Raw genomic sequence first — 7,042 nt, forward strand, 5'->3', positions numbered from 1 at the left:
GCCTCTCTATTGCGCTTTCTTCCCTCTCTGAAAGACTATGCCTGAGTGGATTTCTCCACTCTCTGAACCTTTACATCTGGCTACTCCACATCAATTTGAGGCCCCTCAACCTTAGGATCTAAAAGCTCCTCATCCGCATGTAGCTCAAGCTCCCTCTCAAGGGATACTTGCATGGCCTTCTCCTCATCGAACTTGATATCCCTACGAACCACTGCCATTCTACTGGTCGGGATGTATACCTGATAGTTGTGGGGTGTATAAGTGTACCCCACAAATATCCCCAACTTTGTTGTTAGCTCAAGCTTCTTCCATGCATCTTTGTTCACATGGAAATAAACCAATGACCCAAAAATCCTGAAGTGACCAACATATGGCCTCTTACCGGAATAAGCCTCCTCTGGTGTCTTCATCTCAAGTATCCAATGGGGGCTATGGTTCTGAACATAAATCATTGTGTTGCATGCCTCAACCCACAACAGTAGTCATAGGCCCTGATCATGCAACATCGCACTTTCTTCCCCTACTATGCTCCTATTCTTCCTCTCGACAACCCCATTCTTTTGAGGGTTATGGGGTGCCGTCAACTCTCATTTAATCCCTTCCACTGTAGAGAAGTTATTAAACTCATTGGAGACATACTCACCACCATTACCACTTCGTAGAGCTTTAACCTTCTTTCCAGACTCTTTCTCTACCAATTCTTTGAACTCACAAAACTTTGTGAAAGTTTAATCCTTTTTTTGCCTTAAAAATACCCAGTGTTTACGAGAATAGTAATCAATAAATATAACATAATACCTATTTTTGGCCATTGATGTTGTCGAGAATGGTCCACACACATCTGAATGGACTCTCTCCATAATAGACTTTGCTCGATTGTCTCTGTCTCCAAATGAAGACTTGGTGTATTTTTCTAAATTACAACCCTTGCATGTATCAACTTGCTCAAGCATACCTTTGGGAAGACCGATAGAGATTTGTTGCAATACCTTCAAAGCCCCATGATGTAAGTGGCCCAAAGGCTCAGCTCAACATCTTTTCCTCTTTTGAACTCAAAGCAGCACAATCCTCTTCCTCTATTTGATAGATATTCTAAACTCTAATCCCTATCTTCTTTACTTGACCCGTGGCTATGTGTCGAAGGAATTCCATTCCTTTCGAAAAGATCATATCATAGCCTCTACCCTCAAGCATGGCAATGGATACCAAGTTCTTCGTCAGTCCGGGTACATGCGTAACATTCTTCAAAGTGAGTGGAGTCACATGCTCCCTCTGAAAAGTAATAGAGCCCACACCAGTAACACTATGCTTACCACCATCATCCATCTCGATATGCATCTTGAGATCTTTCTCCTCTAATTCACTAAATAAATCTTTTGTCGCCAGTCATGTGGAAAGAAGCTCCACTGTTTAAGTACCAAAAAATTCCCATCATCGAAGACACCATGCATGCAATGAGGGTAAAGTCCAATTTAAATTGTGATGACAAAGCCTCACCTGCCACTCCTCCTGAGGACTTCTTCAAATGACAATTTGTAGAAAAGTGACCCATTTTGTGACAATGAAAGTGTTTAACTTCCGTCGTGTCCTTCTTATTACCTCCATGATAAGAATCTGATTTAGAAAGGGAAATTTTACCTTTCCCCTACCTCACCTTGATCGCTAAGGCACAATTCTCTTCATCATCAGTCTTTGATGAAGAGCCATCCCTAATGTTCATCCTGATTTCATCCTGCATCAAATCCGACCATAGTTGTTCCCAATCCGCTAACTTCTTTTGACCATCGATGGAGTCCTAATAACTATGCCAATTCTTATAGAGTCCAAGAAGAACAAGGCTCACCATATCCTCCTTGGAAACCATGATTCCAACACTTCCAAGTTCATCCTGACATTGAGTGAACTTGGTCAAGTACTTTGGAATTGTCTCGCCTTTCTCCAATTTGTTTTTACGAAGTTTACTTCAGTGCCAACTTCCTATGATCACTGCTATTCTCATACAAGTCCATCAATGTTTTCAACATATCATGTAGGGTTTCCTTTCTATAGATACTCGAGACAATAAGATCTTGAAATTCCTCAAGGATTATCCACCTTGCCTTTGCCACATACTTCTTCCACTCGGCCAAGTTTTTTGCATCAGTAGCTATTGGCTTAAGAATTACTTGTTCAAAAAATTCCTTCAGGCCAATGTCCTCTAGCACAACCTCCATCCTCTCTCTCCAGGCTATGAAATTTGAGCTGCCTCCTAAGGCGTACTCAAGCGGCAACCCAGGAAAAGAGATATGACGTTCCTGAATTATGTATTACACATTCGACTTTCACCTATAACCCAGAAACTCAAAACTTCAAAAACTCCTCTAGAGAGATGATTTTAAATCAATTATGTCTCCCTCATTTGATCTCCAATTTGATTGATATTTTTTTGAACTTTGGTATCTTTTCTCAAGGAATCTAGATATGCAATTTATTTATTTATTTTATTTATTTATTTATTTTTATTTATTTTATTTATTTATTTTTATTTTTATTTTTATTTTTATTTTTTATTTTTATTTTTTTATTTATTTTTTTAATTATTTTTTATTTTTTATTTTTTCTAAAAATTTTCACAGAAATTTTTAGATCTGCTCTGTAAACACTCGGCCCAAAAAACAATCTTGCTTCAATACCAAGTAGAAAATCCTATAGATTCACAAGCTAATGCAATTTTCTAAAGCAAGAGAAAAGAATCTATTTCTACTATTTACAACAGAAGCCCATAAAAATTGAGAAAATAATAATCAATAGAGGAAGAGAATCAAAGGCACATAACATAATAAATATCTAGGGAAAGCCACAACTCAAAACCCCACTATTTGTTTTGTAGTAATCCGGAAAATCAAGATGCAATTACAATGATTGTTCTCTATAGAACAATCCCAACACTCAACAAATTCAATCTCCAACTCATAAGCAAGCTCAAGGAAAAATCTTAGCCTCTTCACAAGCTCTCCAAGTCTCTATTCCAATGTGTAATTCCTATGGAGGATAACTCTTATTTAAAGGGAAATAAGGCCTCTAAGAATTGCGCAATCCCTTATGGATCAGTTCCTGAGTGCATGAACTGTCAGTGCAACTCAGAAAAATCTAAAACAAAGAGCACACTATCCCTGCACTCTAGTCTCAACTAGGCCTTTCTCAGGATTGACATGCATGAGTTTCTAATGAGTAAATATTTAGTTAACTAGAGTAGCACTAGTGGAGTTCATTAGTGACACCATTGATTGTTAACTCACTATTAGTTCTCTCAATCAGTTTGAGAACTAATTTAACTGAAATGACTCATGAAATTGAGTCTTCTATTTTACAACTCACAATTAACTCATACTAGACTCCTACAAAGTAGGGAGAACATACACATGATGACAGAAAGACTTCCAACTCAAATTTCCTAAATGAAGTAAGTTTAATAAACTTAGTTTAACTATTTTAAGTTTCTATGAGAATAGAATTCAAATTTAATTTCAAGTTTAATTCAAGGACAAATTAAACTAGTCTCTCTTGTTGACATTTCTCAACAAAAGTGAAGGTTCACTATTTGATAGTGTGGGGGTATTTGGAAATAATTTCCGTAAAGTGTCTCTACTCCTACGAGGCATGGAAGATATTTTTTTCTTTTTATGTGTTCTACAAAATCAACCGTAAAACATAAAGGAAAGCAACAATAAAATCTACCTACTGAATGTAAAATAGAAAGAAAAGCATAAATTACATCTACCTAGACACCTCCCAGACAATGATGCCAAAAAGTGATGAGCCCCAGTATTATAGAAAGAATGTTGCAACTTGCTACACTACCAACTTTACTTTATCAACTCAGGGTTTTGTACAAACTTAGAGGTGACAATGGTGTATACATAGTAGATGCATTATTCTACTCATGCCACCCTCAAATGGGTCACTTGATAATTAGGGTTCCAGACCATTCCTCTACTGAAATGAAAGGAATCTAACTACTAAAAGCAGAATGTGAAGACTAGTCCTAGTGCAAAGAAAGTAAATGCTTTTACGCTTAGAAGATGAAAGTTGTCAACTTGTAAATGCTAGGAAATGACACTAATCTTATTCTACTTTGAAGAAAGGAAACTATGCTAGCTTGCACACAATCATCTAGCTATCAGGGTTTCTTGAAAACAAAAGATTATTCTACCATTTCATAATTCAAGAATGCATGCATTGACTATCTAATTCACACTGGTAGAGTAAATAAAGTTCTAATTTCTAAATTCAAAAATCAAAGAAGTAATGCTAGTTGATATTGTAGGAAGGAAAAGGGGTGAAAGGACTAGTCTAGGTGGCACTTATGGTCATGGAGTCCAAGGTGAGGGGTGGAACGACTTCTAAAATAGGCTAAGATAGCATTGTAGGTCAAAACATGTTCAAAATAGGCTGCTACATGATGTTTCTATAGGATGTCCTATACTGCTACAGGATATCCTGAAATGATACAAGAAATTGGTTGAGAGGTTTTGGAGAATAAGAATGGTGATATGAAGTTTTTGAATAGTGTATGATAGTTGAGGATAGTTCGGGGAAGGTGATCTTCACCCTTGGCCAATCCCAGTACTTCAAGAACATTAGGTTTGGCTAAGATGGCTTTCTCACGGTGACTTGGAAATAGAGGTTTGGGACATGAGTTAACATGCATCAATAGAAGGGGAGAGGACCTATATGGAGTTGGTGGAAATGATCCTTGACTACAGATAAAAAATCTTGGCATACCACCTGCACTTATTACTTTTCATTTGCAAATTGTTTTATGTCAATATGGAAAAAATGAATTGAATTTGGAAAAATTAATCTAACTATTTCTAAGAACTTGATTGATGAACCGAAATATATTCTAAGCTACAAAAATCAAGAGAAGGAAAATAAGAAGTGTAACTCTTTCCAAGAAAACATAGGTCCAACTATCTAACTAATGCTACAAATTGATTGATAAAATTTACAAGAAATCAAACTCTGTTTTTGGGTTGCGTGAGTGGGATCCTCTAATCATGATCCCATGAGGGAGATGAGATAGGGGTCACTGTAACAATATTTTTGATGTATTATACTTTATTTCACTGCAACAACTAATTTATCCTCTAATGGAAGCATGAATAGACCAATACTTAATCAATCTTTTAAGCTAAAAGACATGAATAAACTGCAATAACTAATCAACATTCTAGCCTAAGAATATAGATACAAGAGAGGAACTTCTACTACTAGGGTTGGGTCCTAAACCAACAGATTTAGCCCTCTGAGTCAACTCAGTGTTGGATCAAAACAGAACTTCTCATCATCATTCAAAAAGCTGCAAATACATAATAATAATAATAGTCAAATGTGCTTGAACTTTATGGCCTCATGACCACAATAAAACTTCAAATCCTAATGAGTCTCTAAGCTAGTTTATTTATAAAAAAATGGAGCTACCAACAACTCTCTAGAAAATAGGATATTTTCCTCCCTAACTCGTGAATAGGTGAATGTAACTCTTCCTTGACTTATACTGGTTCAGCTGCTAGTGACAACAAATTAATGAGATAGAATGGGGGATCTTCGACTGATTTGAGGAATTAAAGCGCCAGACCATCCCCTAGAATCTCTCTTTCTTGTCTACTCTGAGTTCCTTCACTCAAATCATCTCAAAAGTGCTCCAATTCTTGAATTTAACACACATTAGGCCACATGACATAGTAACACATCTTTACACCTCACACTAAGCATAATATAACAAATTTTGTAGATAAATGTGAGAAAAAGATAATTTAATAAGTTGAAGGATGGCATTGTGATCGACATAATATACCTATTGATGAGCCTCATTAACAACCATAATGATTGTGGATGTAGGTCGAACTTGACAGGGTACTCCTTCTCGAGCTTCTACACATTCTCGATCAGAGAGAAATTGTGCTACAAAAGAAAGAAATCAACCAAGTTAAAGTGCAACGAAAACACTTCAACCCAAAAGAGACTACCTAAGAGAATGAGAAACTTATGCGTGAATCATATCTCAGCCTACTCCCACTAACTTATTAGAATATATATCTATAGATATATATATATATATATATATATATATATATATATATATATATATATATATATATATAGAGAGAGAGAGAGATATATATATATATCGGTGAATACTAGGCACTGGAGGACCAAGTCCCACTAAACTATTAGAATAATGATAATAACGTTCAAGTAATTATTAATAGAGACTAAAATGTTTCAATTATTGTTATTGGATATTGAGTTGAAAAACAAGTAAATTAAATGTTGTACCCAGTTTTAAATATAATTGACAAATTGAAATAGTAGAACCAAAATAGAGTACATGTAATATGGACTAAAACCTACAACCAATAATATGTACAGAAAGAAAAAAAATAATTAGGACATAACAATGATATAGTAAATCTACAAGGAATCTCATTCAACCATTTGGAAATTGTGTGAAACTCATAACAGGGTTGAAGGCCATAAGAATCATATATATTGTTGAGGCAAATTAATTACCTATCAATTAATTGTCAACCTGGGGGTTTAGTAAAACTTGTGAAGCGTGCGTACACTGTATACGCTAGAAATTAACTTCCAATTTAGATCAACCTAACTACAAAACTAGATAACAACAAACCAAATTCTCCTATTCTAATTCAACAATCAACTCAAAAGAAATTATAGTACAATTATAGTACAGTGTGCAGAATTGAAATCTTAATCTTTAAATCTTGCAGGAATTGAAAAGCACACCACTCTTTCATAAATGAAAGAAAAACAATCATTCCTAACCTCTCACACAGGAAAAGACATGAAAGAAAAATAAAAACAATTGCTCTTAACTTCTAGGTAGAAAACAAATAAAAACAATCGCTCTTAACCTCTAGGTACAAAGAAAATAAAAATAATCACTCTTAACCTCTCAAACAGGAAAAGATATGAAAGCAATAAATCTTAATCTATGAAATAAATAAATCTTAATCTATGAAAAACAATCAATCTC

The sequence above is a fragment of the Pinus tabuliformis genome, chromosome 5_1, assembly GCF_031772625.1.
Source record: "Pinus tabuliformis cultivar Carrire ecotype Pingquan chromosome 5_1, CPIR1, whole genome shotgun sequence".
Lineage (NCBI taxonomy): Eukaryota > Viridiplantae > Streptophyta > Pinopsida > Pinales > Pinaceae > Pinus > Pinus tabuliformis.